Source organism: Mesoplodon densirostris, chromosome 14 (genome assembly GCF_025265405.1).
Source record: "Mesoplodon densirostris isolate mMesDen1 chromosome 14, mMesDen1 primary haplotype, whole genome shotgun sequence".
NCBI classification, from domain to species: Eukaryota; Metazoa; Chordata; class Mammalia; order Artiodactyla; family Ziphiidae; genus Mesoplodon; species Mesoplodon densirostris.
The window spans coordinates 58748543-58773431 of NC_082674.1; positions in this window are offsets into that span (position 1 = coordinate 58748543).

Sequence of the window (24889 nt, forward strand, 5' to 3'; positions counted from 1 at the left end):
GGTCCTGCCCGAGCTCGTGGACTGCTGCTCACCTCGAATTGGCTTTCTCAGACTTCATGATTCCTGGGAGAGCTGTGAAAAAAAGAGAACCTTTACGTCACAAAAGGAACGAGGCAATTTATGTAGATACCAGCACAGATGGGAGTCACTATCACGTGCTGGAAATTCAAGAGGACTTCCGGGTAAGATGGCGGAAGAGTAAGACGCGGAGATCACCTTCCTCCCCACAGATACACCAGAAATACAGCTACACGTGCAACAACTCCTACAGAACAACTACTGAACGCTGGCAGAAGACCCCAGACCTCCCAAAAGGCAAGAAACTCCCCACATACCTGGGTAGGGCAAAGCAGAGAGATTCCCGCAGAGAGGAGCGGTGCCGAGCGGCACTCACCAGCCCGAGAGGCTTGTCTGCTCCCCCGCCAGGGCGGGCGGCGCTGGAGCTGAGGCTCGGGCTTCGGTCAGAGCGCAGGGAGAGGACTGGGACTGGCGGCGAGAACTCAGCCTGAAGGGGGCTAATGTGCCACAGCTAGCCGGGAGGGAGTGCGGGAAAACTCTGGAGCTGCCGAAGAGGCAGGAGACTTTTTCTTCCCTCTTGGTTTCCTGGTGCGCGAGGAGAGGGGATTAAGAGCGCCGCGTAAAGGAGCTCCAGAGACGGGCGCGAGTCGCGGCTGAAAGCGCGGAGCCCAGAGACGGGCGTGGGACGCTGGGGCTGCTGCTGCCGCCGCCAAGAAGCCTGTGTGCGAGCGCAGGACACTGTCCACACCGCCCTTCCGGGAGCCTGTGCAGCCTGCCACTGCCGGGGTCCCGGGATCCAGGGGCGGCTTCCCTGGGAGAACGCACGGCGCGCCCCGGGCTGGTGCAACATCACGCCGACCTCTGCCGCCGCAGGCACGCCCCGCACTCCGTGCCCCTCCCGTGCCCCTCCCTCCCGCCCGGCCTGAGTGAGCCAGAGTCCCCGAAGAGGCTGCTCCTTTAACCCTGTCCTGTCTGAGCGAAGAACAGACGCCCTCCGGCGACCTACACGCAGAGGCGGGGCCAAATCCAAAGCTGAGACCCAGGAGCTGTGAGAACAAAGAAGAGAAAGGGAAACCTCTCCCAGCAGCCTCAGAAGCAGCGGATTAAAGCTCCACAATCAACTTCATGTACCCTGCATCTGTGGAATACATGAATAGACAACAAATCATCCCAAATTGAGGAGCCAGGAGTCAGTGCTGTGCCTCTGAGGTGGGAGAGCGAACTTCAGGACACTGGTCCACAAGAGACCTCCCAGCTCCACATAATATCAAACGGCGAAAATCTTCCAGAGATCTCCATCTCAACACCAGCACCCAGCTTCACTCAACGACCAGCAAGCTACAGTGCTGGACACCCTATGCCAAACAACTAGCAAGACAGGAACACAACGCCACCCATTAGCAGAGAGGTGGCCTAAAATCATAAAAAGTCCGCAGACACCCCAAAACACACCACCAGACGTGGACCTGCCCACCAGAAAGACAAGATCCAGCCTCATCCACCAGAACACAGGCAGTAGTCCCCTCCACCAAGAAGCCTACACAACCCACTAAACCAACCTTAGCCACTGGGGACAGACACCAAAAACAACGGGAACTACGAACCTGCAGCCTGCAAAGAGGAGACCCCAAACACAGTAACATAAGCAAAATGAGAAGACAGAAAAACACACAGCAGGAGAAGGAGCAAGATAAAAACCCACCAGACCTAACAAATGAAGAGGTAATAGGCAGTCTATCTGAAAAAGAATTCAGAATAATGATGGTAAAGATGATCCAAAATCTTGGAAATAGAATAGACAAAATGCAAGAAACAGTTAACAAGGACCTAGAAGAACTAAAGACGAATCAAGCATCGATTAAAAACACAATAAATGAAATAAAAAATACTCTAGATGGGATCAATAGCAGAATAACTGAGGCAGAAGAACGGATAAGTGAGGTGGAAGATAAAATAGTGGAAATAACTGCTGCACAGCAAAATAAAGAAAAAAGAATGAAAAGAACAGAGGACAGTCTCAGAGACCTCTGGGACAACATTAAACGCACCAACATTCGAATTATAGGGGTTCCAGAAGAAGAAGAGAAAAAGAAAGGGACTGAGAAAATATTTGAAGAGATTATAGTTGAAAACTTCCCTAATATGGGAAAGGAAATAGTTAATCAAGTCCAGGAGGCACAGAGAGTCCCATACAGAATAAATCCAAGGAGAAATACACCAAGACACATATTAATCAAACTGTCAAAAATTAAACACAAAGAAATCATATTAAAAGCAGCAAGGCAAAAACAACAAATAACACACAAGGGAATCCCCATCAGGATAACAGCTGATCTCTCAGCAGAAACTCTACAAGCCAGAAGGGAGTGGCAGGACATACTTAAAGTGATGAAGGAGAAAAACCTGCAACCAAGATTACTCTACCCAGCAAGGATCTCATTCAGATTTGATGGAGAAATTAAAACGTTTACAGACAAGCAAAAGCTGAGAGAGTTCAGCACCACCAAACCAGCTTTACAACAAATGCTAAAGGAACTTCTCTAGGCAAGAAACACAACAGAAGGAAAAGAACTACAATAACGAACCCAAAACAATTAAGAAAATGGGAATAGGAACATACATATCAATAATTACCTTAAATGTAAATGGACTAAATGCTCCCACCAAAAGACACAGACTGGCTGAATGGATACAAAAACAAGACCCATATATATGCTGTCTACAAGAGACCCACTTCAGACCTAGAGATACATACAGACTGAAAGTAAGGGGATGGAAAAAGATATTCCATGCAAATGGAAACCAAAAGAAAGCTGGAGTAGCAATTCTCATATCAGACAAAATAGACTTTAAAATAAAGACTACTAGAAGAGACAAAGAAGGACACTACATAATGATCAAGGGATCAATCCAAGAAGAAGATATAACAATTGTAAATATTTATGCACCAAACATAGGAGCACCTCAATACATAAGGGAAATATTAACAGCCATAAAAGGAGAAATCGACAGTAACACAATCATAGTAGGGGACTTTAACACCCCACTTTCACCAATGGACAGGTCATCCAAAATGAAAATAAATAAGGAAACACAAGCTTTAAATGATACATTAAACAAGATGGACTTAATTGATATTTATAGGACATTCCATCCAAAAACAACAGAATACACATTTTTCTCAAGTGCTCATGGAACATTCTCCAGGATAGATCATATCTTGGGTCACAAATCAAGCCTTGGTAAATTTAAGAAAATTGAAATTGTATCAAGTATCTTTTCCGACCACAATGCTATGAGACTAGATATCAATTACAGGAAAAAAGCTGTAAAACATACAAACACATGGAAGCTAAACAATACACTACTTAATAACGAAGTGATCACTGAAGAAATCAAAGAGGAAATTAAAAAATACCTAGAAACAAATGACAATGGAGACACGACGACCCAAAACCTATGGGATGCAGCAAAAGCAGTTCTAAGAGGGAAGTTTATGGCAATACAATCACACCTTAAGAAACAGGAAATATCTCGAATAAACAACCTAACCTTGCACCTAAAGCAATTAGAGAAAGAAGAACAAAAACATCCCAAAGTTAGCAGAAGGAAAGAAATCATAAAAATCAGATCAGAAATAAATGAAAAAGAAATGAAGGAAACGATAGCAAAGATCAATAAAACTAAAAGCTGGTTCTTTGAGAAGATAAACAAAATTGATAAACCATTAGCCAGACTCATCAAGAAAAAAAGGGAGAAGACTCAAATCAATAGAATTAGAAATGAAAAAGGAGAAGTAACAACTGACACTGCAGAAATACAAAAGATCATGAGAGATTACTATAAGCAACTCTATGCCAATAAAATGGACAACCTGGAAGAAATGGACAAATTCTTAGAAATGCACAACCTGCCAAGACTGACTCAGGAAGAAATAGAAAATATGAATAGACCAATCACAAGCACTGAAATTGAAACTGTGATTAAAAATCTTCCAACAAACAAAAGCCCAGGACCAGATGGCTTCACAGGCGAATTCTATCAAGCATTTAGAGAAGAGCTAACACCTATCCTTCTCAAACTCTTCCAAAATATAGCAGAGGGAGGAACACTCCCAAACTCATTCTACGAGGCCACCATCACCTTGATACCAAAACCAGACAAGGATGTCACAAAGAAAGAAAACTACAGGCCAATATCACTGATGAACATAGATGCAAAAATCCTCAACAAAATACTAGCAAACAGAATCCAACAGCACATTAAAAGGATCATACACCATGATCAAGTGGGGTTTATTCCAGGAATGCAAGGATTCTTCAATATACGCAAATCAATCAATGTGATACACCATATTAACAAGTTGAAGGAGAAAAACCATATGATCATCTCAATAGATGCAGAGAAAGCTTTTGACAAAATTCAACACCCATTTATGATAAAAACCCTGCAGAAAGTAGGCATAGAGGGAACTTTCCTCAACATAATAAAGGCCATATATGACAAACCCACAGCCAGCATCGTCCTCAATGGTGAAAAACTGAAACCATTTCCACTAAGATCAGGAACAAGACAAGGTTGCCCACTCTCACCACTCTTATTCAACATAGTTTTGGAAGTTTTAGCCACAGCAATCAGAGAAGAAAAGGAAATAAAAGGAATCCAAATGGGAAAAGAAGAAGTAAAGCTCTCACTGTTTGCAGATGACATGATACTATACATAGAGAATCCTAAAGATGCTACCAGAAAACTACTAGAGCTAATCAATGAATTTGGTAAAGTTGCAGGATACAAAATTAATGCACAGAAATCTCTGGCATTCCTATATACTAATGATGAAAAATCTGAAAGTGAAATCAAGGAAACACTCCCATTTACCATTGCAACAAAAAGAATAAAATATCTAGGAATAAACCTACCTAAGGAGACAAAAGACCTGTATGCAGAAAATTATAAGACACTGATGAAAGAAATTAAAGATGATACAAATAGATGGAGAGATGTACCATGTTCTTGGATTGGAAGAATCAACATTGTGAAAATGACTCTACTACCCAAAGCAATCTACAGATTCAATGCAATCCCTATCAAACTACCAATGGCATTTTTCACAGAACTAGAACAAAAAATTTCACAATTTGTATGGAAACACAAAAGACCCCGAATAGCCAAAGCAATCTTGAGAACAAAAAATGGAGCTGGAGGAATCAGGCTCCCTGACTTCAGACTATACTACAAAGCTACAGTAATCAAGACAGTATGGTACTGGCACAAAAACAGAAAGATAGATCAATGGAACAGGATAGAAAGCCCAGAGATAAACCCACGGACATATGGTCACCTTATCTTTGATAAAGGAGGCAGGAATGTACAGTGGAGAAAGGACAGTCTCTTCAATAAGTGGTGCTGGGAAAACTGGACAGGGACATGTAAAAGTATGAGATTAGATCACTCCCTAACACCATACACAAAAATAAGCTCAAAATGGATTAAAGACCTAAATGTAAGGCCAGACACTATCAAACTCCTAGAGGAAAACATAGGCAGAACACTCTATGACATAAATCACAGCAATATCCTTTCTGACCCATCTCCTAGAGAAATGGAAATAAAGACAAAAATAAACACATGGGACCTAATGAAACTTCAAAGCTTTTGCACAGCAAAGGAAACCATAAACAAGACCAAAAGACAACCCTCAGAATGGGAGAAAATATTTGCAAATGAAGCAACTGACAAAGGATTAATCTCCAAAATTTATAAGCAGCTCATGCAGCTCAATAGCAAAAAAACAAACAACCCAATCCAAAAATGGGCAGAAGACCTAAATAGACATTTCTCCACAGAAGATATACAGACAGCCAACAAACACATGAAAGGATGCTCAACATCTTTACTCATTAGAGAAATGCAAATCAAAACTACAATGAGATATCATCTCACACCAGTCAGAATGGCCATCATCAAAAAATCTAGAAACAATAAATGCTGGAGAGGGTGTGGAAAAAAGGGAACACTCTTGCACTGCTGGTGGGAATGTGAATTGGTACAGCCACTATGGAGAACAGTATGGAGGTTCCTTAAAAAACTACAAATAGATCTACCATATGACCCAGCAATCCCACTACTGGGCATATACCCTGAGAAAACCATAATTCAAAAAGAGACATGTACCAAAATGTTCATAGCAGCCCTATTTACAATAGCCCGGAGATGGAAACAACCTAAGTGTCCATCATCGGATGAATGGATAAAGAAGATGTGGCACATATATACAATGGAATATTACTCAGCCATAAAAAGAAATGAAATTGAGCTATTTGTAATGAGGTGGATGGACCTAGAGTCTGTCATACAGAGTGAAGTAAGTCAGAAAGAGAAAGACAAATACTGTATGCTGACACATATATATGGAATTTAAGAAAAAAATGTCATCAAGAACATAGGGGTAAGACAGGAATAAAGACACAGACCTACTAGAGCATGGACTTGAGGATATGGGGAGGGGGAAGGGTAAGCTGTGACAAAGTGAAAGAGCGGCATGGACATATATACACTACCAAATGTAAGGTAGAGAGCTAGTGGGAAGCAGCCGCATAGCACAGGGAGATCAGCTCGGTTCTTTGTGACCGCCTGGAGGGGTGGGATAGGGAGGGTGGGAGGGAGACGCAAAAGGGAGGGGATATGGGAACATATGTATATGTATAACTGATTAAATTTGTAAAATAAAAAAAAATTAAAAAAAAAATAAAAAATAAAAAAAAAAAAAAAAAAAAAAAAAAAAAAAAAAAAAAGACAACAAACTTATGATGTATCTCAATAGTAGCAAAATTACCTAATAGAGTTGAATATTCATTCACAATAAACAAGCAATTCTTAGGAAATTTGGAATTAAAAGAAATTTCATTAAATAGACTAAGACCACCTAAAACTTCATTAAACAGACTATAAGCATCATGTAAAACAGTGAAAGCATTTCCATTAAAACAAGAAACAAAACAAGATGCCTGCCATCACAACTTCTGGAAATATTGTGCTGAAAGTAAGTAAAGTAAGAAAAAGAAATATTAAATATAAAGATTAGAAGGAAAGAAAAGAAGAAAAAACTATCATTATGCCCAGATGCCATGGTTTTCTGTGTAAAAAATACAAATCTATAGATAAGTTATGGGAGTCAGAGTATTTAGAAAAGTTTCTGAATACAAAAATAACCAACAAATATAATTGCATTTCAATATGTCAGCAGCAAACATATAGAAACTTAATTTTTTTAAATAACATGCATAATAGCAGCAAGAGATATGACATATCTAGGAAAAATTGTTTAATTTATTTAAGAATATTTCTTAAGTATCTGCTACATGCATAGCACTATTGCACACACTTGAAATTCATCAACAAATAAAAATGAAAAGATCCTTGCTTCATGCAGCGAAAATATTAGTTACAGGAGGCAAAAATAAATGACAAATACATTCAACAAACAGACAAATATGTAATTAAATAGGATATTCGGTAGGATAGTTTTGTGTACTATTAATTAATAGGATATAAAATGAGAAGTGCTGAGCTTCCCTGGTGGCGCAGTGGTTGAGAGTCTGCCTGCCGATGCAGGGGACACAGGTTCGTGCCCCGGTCCAGGAGGATCCCACGTGCCGCGGAGCGGCTGGGCCCGTGAGCCATGGCCGCTGAGCCTGCGTGTTCGGAGCCTGTGCTCCGCAACGGGAGAGGCCGCAACAGTGAGAGGCCTGCGTACCGCAAAAAGTAAAAAATAAAAAAGAGAAATGCTAAGGGAAAACTGAAGAGCAGTGTAAGAGGAATCCAGAATGCCAGGAGAGAAGAGGCAGTTTGTAATTTTTAATAAGGATTTAGGATAGGCATTGTTGAGAAGGTGATGTGAACAAAGACTGAAGGAGATAGTCAGCCATGCCAATATTTCTGGGAGAAAAGCATTATGGGCAAAGGAAAATTGCCAGTGCTAAGGCCTAAGGCAGAAGAGTGCCTGGCATATTAAAAGTACAGCAAGGATGGCAGTGTGGCTGAAGCAGAGCAAGCAAAATGGGGACTAGAAGGAGATGAAGGCAAAGAGGTAATGGGGAACCAGATCATGAAGAGCCTTGCAGGCCAGTGTTAGAATTTTATAAAATAGAGAGACGTTGCAGGAGTTTGAGGCAAGATAGGATACAATCTTACTAAGTAATAAATTAAACAAAAGATCTGCTAGACTTCTATGGAAACTTTATTGAGACACATTAAGGTAGACTGAATAAATGCAGATAAACCATGGTCATAAATTAGGAATTCAGTATTATAAGTATGTCAGCTCTCCCTCAATCTATAGATTCAGTGCAATTCAAAACAAATTCCCAATAGGTCATGCGTATGCATGTGTGTGTGATACATGACAAGCTTAATTTAGCATGTAATGTACATCGAAGATCAAAGGGCCAGTTGTGAGACAATTCTCCAAGGGTTCTTGATGTTTCTATACATTTTGTAAGTAGAGGCACGGATGGCCCTTTTTTCTCAACTATTTTTGCAAGGATGTTTGTATAGCAAACAGCCTGGGAAGGTAAAGATAGTGTCCCTCTTTAGAGCAAAAAGCAGGCATGCTCACTGCCTACTATAAAAGATTCTAGTTCCCTAAGCTCAGAGTCCTCTCTATAATGCAACCCATGTGTGTGTGCAAGCATCTATCTAGGTCCATATACATCACACCTATGGGACTTCTGGGCAAGGGGCACTGACACATATATCTCATACTCATACCACTTGCTGTGCCATGACTAATAAAGTCCCCTGCCTCTACTCAGGAGTTTCATGTCTAATATCATCATCCATGAAACCATGGTGGGCTAACTTTTTAGATTTCAAGTAGAGTAAAATCTTAAATGCTTCTTGAAAGGGCCAGGAAAACCAAGTTATTGATGCAGAACAACAAAATGAAAGAGCTTGATCTATCAAAATTATTATAAAGACATAGTAATCAAGACAATGTGATATAAGTACTGGGATATGCAATACATCAATGCAACAAAATAGAAAGCCCACAAATCCACAGATCTACAGACAACTGAAATAACATGTAGGTTGCATTCCAGGTTTGTGGAAAAAAGACGAGGTTTTTAAATAAGTGGTGTTAAAACAATTAGATAGCCATATGGCATAAAAAGAAATAGGAAAATGAAACCAGGACCCTACTTCACACTATATTAAAAAAATAAATTTCAAGTATATTAAAAAGCCTGAATATGAAAGGCAAAATAAAAAGCCTTAGAAAAGTTTAGAATATAGAATAACTTCACGACTACTGAGCGAGGAAAGGATTTGCTACACTTTGAAGAAAAAAAAGCCCTAGCTATAAAGTAAAATACGGAAACTTTCTCTACATTAAAAATAAGAGTGTCTGCTTATCCAAAGACACCAAAAATAGAGTGAGAAGGCAAGCCACAAATTAACAGAGATCTTTGCAACACATAAACTGGATAAAGGATTAGTATAAAATTATATAAAGAACTCCTACATATCAAAAAGAAAAAGATAAATAACTAATAGAAAAATGGACATGAATAGGTTTCTAATAGAAGAGGAATTAGAATGACAAATCTAGATACAGATATCTTAACTTCTTTCATAAGAAGGAAAATGCAAACTTAACCATAATGAGAGACATTTCATGCCCATCTATTGGCAAGTGGAAAAGTCTAATATGAGGGGTTGCAAGGGACATAGAGTAAGAAGAACATAGCCAGGGCAAGAATGAATTGATACAACTGCTATGGAAAACAATTCAGCCTTGTCTAACAAGCTGACAATGTGACTATCCTATGACCCAACAATTCCACTCTTAGGTATATATCCTAGAGAAATTCTTGCTCATGGGAACCCAGAAACAGGCACAAGAATGTTCATAGTCGCAGCATTTGGAACACCAAAAAAAAACTAGGAACAATCCAAATGTTTGACAACAATAGAAGAGATAAATAAATCTGGATATGTTTATTTAGCAACATACTAAACATCACAAAAATAAAAATTAATCACAGCCACACACAACAACATAAATGGCTCCAAAAAATAATGGTGTGTCCAAAAAGCAAGTTGCAGAGGAAACTATATCATATTTATATAAAGTTCAGAAGCAGGCAAAACTAAACAACACATATTTTAGAAATACATGCAAATGTGGTAAAGCCATGAGTAAAAACAAAGGAATGATAACACAAAACTTGGTATAACTGTACAGCTCTGAGAGGGAGAGAGGGTCCCTGGAGGGGCAAATGGATGACTTCCAAGGTAGTGGTAACACTCTTGCTCTCTTTCCAACTAGACTGAGGGGTGGAGAGTCCATGGGTGTGTGTTGTATCTTTATTCTTTACACTTTACATGTATTTAAAAACAGTCTTTTGCCCTTGCTCAATGCTTAATTACAGTTCTTTAAAGTTAAAAGCACAATAAGTAAGATAATGTTACTAAGACAGTAAGAGGGTAGAGCTATGTGGATGGAAAGAAACTGCTCTTTCATTCCAACATAAGGCAGAGGCCTCTCATTTCTTGCTCAACTCTGAGGCTGGTGATTCCAAACATTCAGCCTTTGACCCAAGTCCCCAGAAGAGTGGTGTAAGTGAAAATGACTGCATTCACCGCCAGAATGCCGAGAGGTCTTCAGAGAGAAGCCGCTGTTCCTGGGCTGTGCCAGTGCCAAGCCCTGCTCTCCACAAGACTCTAAATCACTGCTTGGAAGCCGGCTGTGCAGCTTCCCATTGGCAGTTTTATTTGGCCTTGTGGATAACCTGAGTAACTCACAACCAACCATGGCTCGCCCTAGCACCTCGGTCCATTGGAGTCAGGAGGAAGTACAGAGAGCACAAAGAGCTGGCTTGCAGGGTCACCCAAAGTTCTAGTGACTTCATAACCCCAAGAGGCACCAGAGAGGAGCAGACAATATCCTGTTACAAGCCTGACTCTTAGAGGGAAACGTTAACAAGAAATATTTTAGATAAGCTCTTGCCCATTCTTACATCTTTTTGGTGTCCTCCCAGTTGCTCTTCTTACATAACTACATGGTTTAAACCAAATCTTCAGTGGTTGAATCCTTCCAGAACATCCACTAATAAATTTTAAACTGAAGTCAATTTTTCCAAGGTATTTTCATATTGATAGATACCTATATCTCTTAACTGGGTTTTGTTTGTTTGTTTGTTTTTTTGTTTTTTTGCAATATGTGGGCCTCTCACTGTTGTGGCCTCTCCCGTTGTGGAGCACAGGCTCCAGACGTGCAGGCCCAGCAGCCATGGCTCATGCACCTAGCCGCGCCGCGGCATGTGGGATCTTCACGGACCGGGGCACGAACCCGTGTCCCCTGCATCGGCAGGTGGACTCTCAACCACTGCGCCACCAGGGAAGCCCTCTTAACTGAGTTTCACACTTCCCAACTATTCAAAAGTTAGAAATAACCAATCAAGAATATTGGGAAGTACAACTAAATTCAAGTGAAAGAGAAATTATTCCAAACTTTACATTTAAATCACTCCTCATCAGATATTCTGATTAGGTTGGATCTGTTTTAACCATGCTCTTTCCTAGTATTATCTTGATCCGCAGGATTCAAATCAGAAAACAAAAATCACAGCTCAGTTCCTTTAACTAAGATCATCATCAATAGCACATCCCATTTGCAACTCTGTATTTATGCTATTTTTTAAATTGATTGAATATTTATTTATTTACTTGTTTAACACATCTCATTAAGCATCTCCTATGTAACAGAGTTTTCCAGACGCTGGAGAAAAAGAAAGCAAAAAAGCAATTAAAGCGCCTCTGTTCATGAAGTTTACATTCCAGTGGTGGAAAAAAAACAATAAAATAATAAATCAATAGATACACAATATGAATAATGATGATAACTGTTAAGGAAGGAACCGAATAACATGAGGGAAGAAGGAGAACCACCAGTGGAAGGCTGAGGTTTGGAAGGGGTTGCTACTTTATATTAGACAGGCAGGTGTGTAATAAAGAACATGGCTGGCCTCTCTCCCCGATTCCTGGGAGGTAGTCTCTAAATCCTTGTAATTTCCCAGGTGAGAGAAATGTCTTTGTTATTCACAGTGGTCCCTTACACCACACCTGGTAGTTTATGCTAATGAGATGACTCTAGGTGGGGGCCCATCATGCCAGAAAGACCAACCATGTGATTAGAAGGTTGGGGCTTTGAGCTTCATATCAGCCTGACCTCAGGGTAGGGAAGAAGGCTGGAGATTGTGTCACATGGCCAATGATTCAATCAATAGTGCTTACCTCATGGAGCCCCAATAAAAAAATAGGACACCAAAGGTTGGGTGAGCTTCCCTGGTTGGCAACACTCCATATCAGTGTGTCAAGAGGGTGATGACCCTGACTCTACGGAGAGAGGGCAAAGGAAGCTTCATGATTGAGACCCTCCCAGACCTTGTCCTATGCATCTCTCTGTGGCTGGTCCTGATTTGTATCCCACTGCTATAATAAAACTGAGTTCTGAGTCATTTTAGTGAATTATTGAACCTGAGAGGGTAGTGAGAACCCCTGAATTTGTAGCCAGCTGGTCAGAGGTGAGGGTGACCTGGACACAGGACCTTGTAGCTGGTTTCTGAAGTGAAGGCAGTTTTGCGGAGATAATAATGTTTACAAATTTGATCATGTTTCTTCCTTTACTACAATATCTATTTTCTTTCTCTTTCTTTCCTTCTTTCTACCTTCCTTCCTTCCTTCCTTTCTCTCTCTCTCCCTCCCTCCCTCCCTTCCTTTCTTCCTTCCTTCCTTTGCCTAATTGTATTGGTTACAACATTTAGAGTAATGTAAAATATAAAGGTGATAGCAAACATACTCAATTTATACCTCCATTTTATTCACCATTAAACAGCATGCCAACAATCAGTGTGTCAAACATATAGTGGGAGTATTTTTTTTGTCTAATTTATCTAGTATTTGTTGGATTGCCTTAACTCAGAAAAAGAGAAAGAAATTAATAATCTTTAAACTGTTTATATTTAGAAAGTATTATTTTAAATGAAGTAGGAAGATAAAACCTTGATCAGATAAGAAAATGCTTCTATGATTTCAGCATTATTATAAGGTCTGTTTTACAATATAAAATAAAACATTGAACTTAATCAGAAATGGGCTTCAGCTTCTAATGAATTGTTCTTACCTAACTGGAGTGTCCTGCTTTATAGCTAAAGTGCAAATAATGGCTCCCTGGTCATATCTGAAAGTAAGACACTCAAAACCCATCTGCCAAGATCAGCAAAATTCCAGTCTATCTCCACAGGGCTTTTGCCCTGCTGCATCTCCAGCATCCCAGGAGTGTACTAACGTCTAAAGAACCCTCCTGGTTACTCTTGCTTCTGCATGGAACCGGAACACAGACATGTCTCAGTGAGTCTGGAAGACTCCTCAGTAGCTACCAGAACTTGCTGAGTTACAGCTATCACTGCCCCAAACAGGAGGTCTGGTTCTAATGCTAAAACCTAGATGCTTGAAAGAGGTTCCCCTCCTAAAAGTTGTAATTGTCTGACATAAGGCTAAGGCTGAACCTCCTGCTTTAAAAAGGGCTCCTGGTACAGATTCCTGCCAAAGTTGCAATGGTTCATCCAGGTGACTTTTGTAACCAAGTGTGTATCATCTTAACAGTGGACTCTGCTCCAAACCAAAGAAGCTCTAGAATTTGCCTATCAATTCTCTTTTACAATACATCAATTTATTTAATATCATTTATTCATTCTTACTCTCCTTAAGTTTATTTTGTTATTCTTTTCGAGTTTATTGAGTTCATTACTTAATTTATCTTTATCATTCTTTTCATTGTTAAATAATACATTTACTAATTTCTTAACTTCTTCCTGTGTATAACTGACTCAACTTCATTCTTTCATTTTTTACATGTATTATTGACATTATTATTATTTAGTTAAATAGCCAATAATTTCATATTTTTATTTCTTCCATGACAAAAATATTGTAGGACAGTATTTTGATGCTATTTGTTCTTTTATTATTAATTTATAATTTTATTCCATTTTGGTTAATAAATGTGGCCTGTGAAATTTCTACTAACTGGAATTTATAGAGTTTTTTTGGTTTTGTTTTGTTTTGTTTTGTTTTTTAGTGTTCCCTTATCATATCTGTTTATTGAAGCATAATACAATAATTTAAAATTTTACCATTTGTATTTTTCAGAAGAAATAGCTAATAGCCCTTTCTTTCACAGGATGTGAGAAAAATGGAAACAAAGGAATATATATATATATATATATGAAAGCATTTTTTTTTCTCTTGGTGTAGATATTTTTGAGACTTAATAAGTAAGAAAATTATACCTTGCTTGTATTTACATAATTACTTTCTCGTAGAATGTTACATTAATATATTAGGCTTCAGTAATCGTATAGAGTTTTTTTAAGCTTAGGTTATGATCAATTTTTTTAAAAAATCTCAGGGATATTTTTTAAAAATATTTTTAAAAATATTTTTTATTTTATATTTTTAAAAAATGTGTGTCAGCTCCAAGATTCAAAGCAGAGGTGGTCCAGCGGTTAAGACTCCACACTCCCAATGCAAGGGGCCCGGGTTCGGTCCCTGGTCAGGGAAATAGATCCCGCATGCATACTGCAATTAAGCGTCCACATGCCACAACTAAGAAGTCCACATGCTGCAACGAAGATCCCACATGCCAAAATAAATAAATAATAAATAAATAAATATTTAAATAATTTAATCATTTATTTATTTAAATTAATTGTTTAAATTATTTAAATAAATAAATTTAAAAATAAATAAATACAGTTACAGAGGTAGAACTTAATTCCTTCCCCTTGAGTGTGCATTGATTCAGTGACTTGCTTCTAATTAATAAAGTGTGGAAAAGGAAAAGTAGTAAATTTACAATGGAGAAACTTGACAGACACCACTTTGTGATCAGGGTGAACATCACCAATACTAAGTCATGTTGATATCATGTACCCTCTGATATGACGTGCCCTTCATTTCTCTGATATCCTTCCCCAAAATCTATAACCCCAGTATAATCATGAGAAAACATCAGATAAACCCAAACTAATGAGCATTTTACAAAACATCTGACAGTACTCTTCAAAAATGTCAGGGTCCTTGTATTAGTTTCTCAGAACTGCTATAACAAATTGTCACACACCTAGTACCTTAAAATAGCAGATATTTATTCTCTCATAATTTTGAGGCCAAAAGTCTGAAAGTGTCAGCAGAGTTGTGCTCCTTCCAAAAGCTGTGGGAAGAATCTTTCTTTGCTTCTTCCAGCTTCTGGTGGCTACTGGTGTTCCTTGTCTTGTGGCAGCCTAACTCCAATCTCTTCCCCGTCTTCATACGGCTCTCTTCCTTACATGTCTCAAATCTTTCTCTCCTTTCTCTTATCAGGACACCAATCATTGGATTTAGGGTCCACCCTAAATCCAGGATGATCTTATCCTGAGATTTTTAACTTAAATCTGCAAAGACCTTATTTCCAACTTAGGTCACATTCACAGGTACCAAGGATTAGGACTTGGACAGATCTTTCTGGAAGACCCAAGCCAACCTACTACCAGGAGACTGAGAAACTGTCACAGATGGAGGAGACTAAGGAGATGACTAGATGCCATGTGGTGTCCTGGATTGGATCCTGGAGAGTAAAAGGAGACATTAATGAAAAACACTGGTAGAGTCCAAATAAAATCTGTAGGTTAGTTAATAGTACTGTGACAATGTTAGTTTCTTAACATTATTCAACATTGTCTTAACATTAATTTCACAGCTTTAGTCATTGTGCCATGGTTATGTAAGGTACGCATTCTTACTAGAGGAAGCTAGGTGAAGGGTGTATAGGAACTCTTTGTACTATCATTATAACTCCTTTTTTTTTTTTTTTTTTTTTTTTTGCGGTACGCGAGCCTCTCACTGTTGTGGCCTCTCCTGTTGCAGAGCACAGACTCCGGACACGCAGGCTCAGCGGCCGTGGCTCACGGGACCAGCCACTCTGCGGCATGTGGGATCCTCCCGGACCAGAGCACGAACCCGTATCCCCTGCATCGGCAGGCAGACTCTCAACCACTGCACCACCAAGGAAGCCCACAACTCCTTTTTAAATCTAAAATTATTTCAAAATTATAAGTTTTTTTTAAGTGACCATATCGTACTATTTTATTAAAAGATAAAGACTCAGAGTTTGTTTAAAAATCCAGATTAGACAAGATAAAACTATTGATAAAACAAAGAATGCTGATATGTGAGAAATAAAGAAATTGGCAAGGATGTGTAGCTACATTTAAAATAAATAATAAAATAGGGTGGTGATATTATTACCCAAAAGTACAATTTATGGCAAAATCAGTAAATAAAATAATAGGAAGACATTTGTGATGATAAAACATGTAATCCACATGGAAGACCTAATAGTCATGAGCTTTATATACCAAATTACATAATCCAAAGTATATAAAACCAAAAAAAGGAAAAAAAAAAAAAAACCCTGTTGGAATTGCTAAAAGAAAGTAGCAAAGCTACAAAAGGGGGAGAAAGACCTTACCATACCCATCAGTTTTTGACAGGTCAAATACACAAAAATAGAATGTGAAAAAGTTCAATATTTAGATGTTTGCACCTACATGTAGAATCATGACATGAAAACTCACGTAAGTATCTGCTATCAATGGTTTAAATACCATAAACTGTGTTGCACTGGTGATATTGTTTTGTTAAAAAGGCAAACAATTCCTGATAGAGTTCTAAACAAATAAAGTATTGTTTTCCCTCAATGTGCATGCATTCCTGAAAATTTTGGAGCCAAATAAAAATAAATACAAAGTAAATATCATTATATGTAAAGCAAGGTAGTATCTAAACTTAGAAAACTGTAAAGAGTCACAGAGGACACGTGACAAGACCTCATGGCACGTGCTGTAAAGTCAGCTGAACAAGATTAGCAGAGCCACCCTCCAAATGGCTTCAGTGTGGGCCCCATTCACGCAGTTAATTTTGACAACGAATATTCTCCTACAGTTTTCTTCAGATCTTTTACTTTGCTTGTTATGTGTTACCTGTGAAGAGTAAGGAGAGAGCCCCAAAACAGAGGCTTAGAATGTTTGAGATGTCCCAGCTGGGCACAAGGTTTTAGTCCAAAGTTAGCTGGGTCTTCTACTTAATAGGATTCTCTAGTTAGGGGACCACTGAAGCAATTGACACCCATTTTCTTATCATGCTTTACTTAGTTGGAACGCGGGTGGAAGCCCATCACACTCTGTACGCCCTTTACTCTTGAAAACGCTGAAGCTGCTGACAGTCAAGTTTTGCTCATGGAAACTGCCCTCCACTCCACCCTCTGCCATTCCAGACGCGGCAGTATTTGCACCTCTAACCAGAGGTGGCCTCAGTACTGGGAATGTCCACTGTGTCAAATGCTTTCTTTCCCGGGCTTTGGTGGTGCTGCTGAGGTTAGCCTGGTCACTGGCCCCTTCCCTGCCTGAAATGGCAGTTCTCATGTCAAATCTGTTGTTGAAGTGCTTTTCTCAGGCCATCTGAGTGAAATGGAAACGAGGGTTTTGGCGGTAGTCAGCTGCTCTGGGGCCGAGTCATTTGTACGTTGGAGATTTGAGTGCATCTAAGGGCCCCTCAACCCCCCTTCACTTCCAGCCCTTTGTGGGAGCTTTGCCCTTTGTCCCATTAATGAGCTGTTCCCACAATGTTTTCTTTCCCTTTCTTGAATCATGAGCTGCTTGGCACTTCCTCAGTCTGGTCCTTTATCACAGTGTAGGTAACAAAAACTTGTCTGTTTCTGGCCTTTCAATGGCATCCTTCCATCTTTTCTGCTGCTCAAACAAATTTTTACTCTATTTTGTGTTATTAGTTCAGTTCAAAAGGAATATGGAAGAGACGGGAGTTAATATATAGACTTTAAATGCCACCTTGGACCAGGGGCTGGAGAGGAAACTGAGTTAATGTCAGACCCCACCAGGACCTTGTCAAGGGGCTTTGAGGGTCTAGCAAGTGGCCAAAGGGACTAGCACCTGTGACAGGGCTGTGGTGACTGGAGCTGAGGGATAGGAGAGAGGATTGTTAAGCTGCTGATGTCTCTGTAGGTCTTGCCTGGTTTCAGGGGACAGTGGCCATACTAGCATTGACCTGGACAGACTGCAGCCACATAATGAGAGAGGCAGCCTTCACATGCATTTTTTTACAAATGCAAAAATAAGAAAATTGAAAATCATCTTTCTGGGTTGATATGTATTAACAATATGCATTAACAACTTTTATTCCAGAAATATGTGGATTTACTCATCTATCACCTGTCTGATGAAGGTGTGTGTTTCTCCATCCAGTCTCTCATTTGGCCCCTTGGTGTGAGGTAGTTAGGGCAGGCAGTGTGATGCCCATGTGGAAACTGAGCCTTAGCAAGTGAAGGATTCAATCAGAACCACATAGCTAGTAAATGCTGAAGGACCAGGACTGGGTCTCCAGTTTGGATGTGAGTCCAGTTTTTTCTCTTGCACATTTATTCACATAATATCATTAACTGAAAAAGCAAGCATGGGATATGGAAGAGAGAGCTTTAATCTGCGTAAATATCAAAAGCTCATTCTTAGATGAATGCCAAGCCCTCTGTTTGTTCTCATTGTGAAGAGTATCAAATGGTAGAGCTTTAGGGTACAGAGTCCCAGTCCCCCTCATACAAGCACGCACATACACACACACACACACACACACACACACGTGCGTGGTACAGAGTTCATCTCTCTAAGACCAACATCCTCCTAGGGCCTTTTGAGCCCTTTAGGTAACCACACAAGGCAGTCAAATCAACAATGCTGTTTTTCATGCTTGAACTCTGTAGATGGGCCCTCCCTCCACGGTTGTTCATCGCTCCATTGGAAATTGCTCCATAAACGGTGAAACTAGACACAGCAACACCCCACTCCCAACTCACACACACCCCAAGATCAAACTTCTCAGCAATCTCTAAGAACTTGCTGAGGAAGCAATACAGGGAGGAGTCTTCCCACTTAGATCCTTAGAAACTAGCTTCCTCCAACTCCCTACCTCATGCCCATCAGGGTGGTGCAGGAACTTGGTCACACTTGTCTTAATCCATCTCCTATAATACCAGTGTAGCAAATGGTGTGGGGAGCTGGATTGAGCAGAGCTCAATTCAAACACTGGTCCTTAAGTAAGTTAATTAACTTCTCAGGGACCCAAGGGAAAAAAAAAAACATGGGGTTAATAATGCCTACTGTAATAGTCAACTATTGCAAACAACCACAGAATGTCAGTAGGATTCAATAATAAGCGTTTCTTTTTCACCCATCTGTGTTCAGCTAGCTAGGGTGTCCTAGGTTGGGCTTGGCTGAACATCTCTGCTTCAAGTTATTAATCCAGCTGGCTCTGATCTGTTCCACGTGTCTCATTCTGGACACCTGGTGGAAGAGGCAACACCACCCTGGGAGAAACGTTTCTCATGGTGAGGGCAGAAGTGCCACAGGGCATGGCCAACCAACCATATAAGCACATTGCAAACCCCTGTTTGTATCACAACTCCTATCATCCTGTGGACCAAAATAAGTCATGTGGCCAAGCTAAAAGTCAAGGAGGTACAGGAAAGGAATCTCCTTTTATACTTCCCATGTGAGAAGCTTTAAAAAGTGACATGGCAAAGAGCATGGACCAAGGGAACAGTGAAGAATTGGAGCTGAAAAAATCAATCTGTCACCTCCTTCATAGGGTTGCTGAAAAGATTAAATGTAATAATGCATGCAGAGGTGTTGATGCAGAGTGTTGGTGCATTTAATAACTATTTGTTTCACTTTATCACATATATTCCAGGCCCACCACTGGCATGCCGTAGCTGAAATCTACCCAGGCTGTGATAGATTCCTGAAATATGGCCTCCATCAACTCCTTACCTCACTGTATAAGCATGCTTTCCCTGGCCACTGTATAAGCATGCTTTCCCTGGCCACCGTATAAGCATGCTTTCCCTGGCATCAAAAAGTATAGTCTAATTCTCTTCCTTCAGATCTAAGTTGGCCTTAGTGACTTCCCTTGACCAACAGAGAGAAGCAGAAGTGACACTGTGAGACTGCCGAGGATCAGACATAAGAAGGGTCCCTTGGAATGCTCATTCTTAGACCACTCCTTTTGGGAACTGAGTCACCAACCTATAAGAAGGCCAAGTCACATGAGGAGGACACACATATATGTTTCGGTTAAAAACTCCACCTGAGCTCCCAGATGACAGTCAGCACCAACCACCAGCCATGTGTGCAGGCCATCTTGGATTGACCCTTTGGATGACTGCAGCCCCTAACTGATATCTTGCTGCAACCATATGAGAGACCCCACATGAGAGGTGCCCAGCTGAGCCCCAGTCGACCCACAGAACCATGAGTAATAATAATAAATTATCATTTTAAGTCATTACATTTTGGGGTGATTTATTTTGTAGCAGTAGACAACCAGAATGCAAACCAATGCTTACATCTCCACTGGCCACTGAAACCAGGCAGGGCCCTGGTGGACAGAGAATCTGCCACTCTACAAACTCCCCTCTCACCCTCGGACTCATCACATCTCGTGGTGTTGGTCCTGCTTCCCCTTCCCAGTACTGTCAAAGCCCTTTGACAAAGGTTTTAGCATCTTCTCAGCTCCCTCTCCAGCCAGGTGGGGAGGGAGTCCACAGTGTGGCAGCAACTTGAGGAGAAGTGGACCCACTGGGTTAAGATCTCCTGGGGCTGAGAGGGGATGGCTGTCCGAGTTCCAAAGGCACATACATGTCCCCACCTCTCTTCCTTTAGGAAGAGTCAGGCTCAGATGGACTGTATTGACCCTTAGGCTTTCCACTAGTAGACAATCTTTGTCTTTGACCCCAAACATACTTAATGACACATTCAAGAGTCTTGCTGAGAATCTGATGTCCCAGAATCCTGCACTGACCTCCCCTATTTCACAAGGTCCAAGGAACGCAGGCCAATAGGCAGGCTTATGCAGCTGGACAGAGTGTCTGGCAGCACTGACAAGACCCTGGTGGCATGAGAAGACCCTTCAGAGCATGGCAGGTGTCCATAGGAATCCATAAACCTTTTTGGATGCCATCGTAACACTTCAATCTAAGTGGCTCTTCCTTGTTTGCTTGCTTTGCACATCTGCTCTGAAGAAGTAATTTTACAGTAAAGAAAGCAGCAACCCTGCATTTGAATTCTAGCATCCTCTGCCCTTATGTAATTCAGAGGAAGAAGCCTTATCATCCACTCACCAAAACATGATACAGTCGTTTAAGTAACCTAATACATTTAGAGAGATTGCAAACTGATGAACAAAAGGGAATGCCCTGGCAGTAGAATAGAGAAACGTCAAAGTTAAGTACTTTGCTATGCCAAACACTATGTTATGAATGGAATCCAGAAAACATAGTTCCCAGGAACTCTAGCAGTGGAAGACAGTTGCACAAAAAGGGTTATCATGTTTACACTTAATCTTTCAAAACTTCTTCAACTCCTCATCTTCTCACTTGCACACTTGTCAACATCCTTCCCACTGTCTCGAAGGGTCACATGGTGGGAAGCCCAAAGGCAAATAAGTACAGTCCGGTATCTCAGCTCCATGGAGAACAGGTACACAGATAATTAAAGAAAATTATTTGACCTCCTCGAGTCTCAGTTTTTCATTCATGAAATGAGGATTATGACATCGAAATCACAGTTGTTGTATTCAATGAAATGCAGCATCCGTGACCCCCTAGTATTATTCCCGCTGTATAGTATGTTCCTTTCCTTGGCCAGTGCAGACCTCTCCCTCTGTGCTCTGAATCCCTGCTTCCAGCCTCCTCAAACCAGCACCATCCTCTCTCTCCTTCCCTCCTCCTCCTCCTCCCCCCCGCCCCCATCTTTGATCTTTCACATTGTTGGTCTCTATAGTTCCTCGGTCCCTTCCGCATCACAGATACCAACTTAAACATCTCCCAACTTAAAAAAAATATCACATACATAAGCAAACACAAATACCTCTTCCAACCTTGTCCATTTCTTTCCTATTTCCAACTCCCTCATCACAAATATTGCCTTCTTTACAACTCCTGTTTTACACAAACTATATCTATTGTTCTCCTTCAATGTATTCTGTTTATTTCTAACACTATTTCATGTGTAAAATTACTTCTGGGTCCTTACCCACATGAATATCTTTAATAGTTGCCATCATAACCTCTATATATTCTACATTTTTCATGTCATAATGCACCATGAACATGTTGCATTACATGTACATGTTTGCATTACATCATGTTTTACAGTCTTCCTGTGTTTTACTTTTAATGGCCATATAATGTACCATTTTATTAATGACCCAAAACTTTAAAAATCATTCTCCTAATGTTAGACATTACTGCATATTTTAATTATAACTGTGTGTATGTATGTGTGTGTATATAGAAACCATATATGTACATAGTTATACAGTATCATGTATACATATGATATGTGTGTATCATGTATATGATTTTTGGTGCTGCCTTCAAAGTTTATAAATTACTCGGTGCTCTGCTTACTTTTCAACTTTTTCTATTTTTTAACTTTATTTTATAAATATCTCCATGTATTTTTACCTAGTCCATGTGATTGTCACTTTTAAAGACAACATGGCAATCCATTGTGCTAATAGCCAATAGAATGAAACAAACTTAGAAGAATTCCTTAGCAGAATCTTTAGCCACTATGGAGAACAGTATGGAGGTTCCTTAAAAAACTAAAAATAGAACTATCATACGACCCAGCAATCTCACTATGGGGCATATACCCTGAGAAAACCATAATTCAAAAAGAGTCATATACCACAGTGTTCATTGCAGCTCTATTTACAATAGCCAGGACATGGAAGCAACCTAAGTGTCCAACAACAGATGAATGGATAAAGAAGATGTGGCACATATATACAATGGAATATTACTCAGCCATAAAAAGAAACGAAATTGAGTTATTTGTAGTGAGGTGGATGGATCTAGAGTCTGTCATACAGAGTGAAGTAAGTCAGAAAGAGAAAAACAGATACTGTATGCTAACACATATATACGGAATCTAAAAAACAAACAAACAAAAATGGTCATGAAGAACCTAGGAGCAAGATGGGAAAAAGACGCAGACCTACTAGAGAATGGACTTGAGGATATGGGGAGGGGGAAGGGTAAGATGGGACAAAATGAGAGCGGCATGGACATATATACACTACCAAATGTAAAATAGATAGCTAGTGGGAAGCAGCCGCATAGCACAGGGAGATCAGCTCCGTGCTTTGTGACCACCTTGGGTGGGGGGGGATAGGGAGGGTGGGAGGGAGGGAGATGCAAGAAGGAAGAGATATGGGGATATATGTATATGTATAACTGATTCACTTTGTTATAAAGCAGAAACTAACACACCATTGTAAAGCAGTTATACTCCAATAAAAATGTTAAAAAAAAAGAATATATGTACAATAAGCCTGTTTATAAGGATTTCAACCACAATAAATTTTCAAAGACTTATGTTTAAAAAAAAAAGAATCTTGGGCCTCCCTGGTGGCGCAGTGGTTGAGAGTCCGCCTGCCGATGCAGGGGATACGGGTTTGTGCCCCGGTCTGGGAGGATCCCATATGCCGCGGAGTGGCTGGGCCCGTGAGCCATGGCCGCTGGGCCTGCGCATCCGGAGCCTGTGCTCTGCAACGGGAGAGGCCACAACAGTGAGAGGCCCGCATACCGCAAAAAAAAAAAAAAAAAAAAAAAAAAGAATCTTTAGCAAAATCTGAAGCCTCCCATTTTTAAAAATATTATAAAATTTTACTCAAAATAATAAAGTCACACAGTTTAAAAGTCAAATTGTCTTAAAGTCTTATAATAAAATGTTCCCATTTCCGGGCCTCCCTGGTGGCGCAAGTGGTTGAGAGTCCGCCTGCCGATGCAGGGGATACGGGTTCGTGCCCCGGTCTGGGAGGATCCCATATGCCGCGGAGCGGCTGGGCCCGTGAGCCATGGCCGCTGAGCCTGCGCGTCCGGAGCCTGCGCGTCCGGAGCCTGTGCTCCGCAACGGGGGAGGCCACAACAGTGAGAGGCCAGCATACCGCAAAAAAAAAAAAAAAAAAAAAAAAAAAAAAAAAATGTTCCCATTTCCTGCCCCACCATTCTCCACAGCTCTCAGTCCCCATTCCTTTTCAACCATTTTAGGTAATTTTTCTGGCATTTACACATGGCCATATTTCTAAATGATATACACAGACTGATATATTTTAATTCATTAACCTCAGATATTATCCACTGACTTTCTATTTTAGAGGTGAGATTTAGCTCTCCTGTGTCAATCACATCATAGTAGCTATCAATTTCTCTTTTCTTCATCAGCAGTATTCTTTTAGGAGACATTCATTCTCCTTCTATCTGGACTGGCTGCCCTCTAGGCCATCTGCATACCTGTCATTGTTACCAAACCTAACTTGTGTCCACTCACCCACATGCCTTAAAGACTATCTACTGACACTTGGTTGTGGTGAAGGAAATTGCAGCATTTATTGCAGGACACCAAGCAAGGAGTACAGGCAGCTAATGCTCAAAAGTCCCAAATGCCCCAATGACTTTCTGGGCAAGGTTTCAAAAGACAGGGTGAGGGAAAGTGTTGCGGGGTGCATGATCAGCTCAGGGACATTCTTCCGATTGGTTGGTGGTATGGTAATCGGGAATCAACATCATCAACCTTCTATTTCCAACCAGTCTGGGGTCTATGTGCTTGCGATCAGCATGCACTTAACTTCTTCCACCTGGTGGGGATTTCCGTATCTGCTAAGCAGTGCAAAGGATATGGCTTGGAATATTATC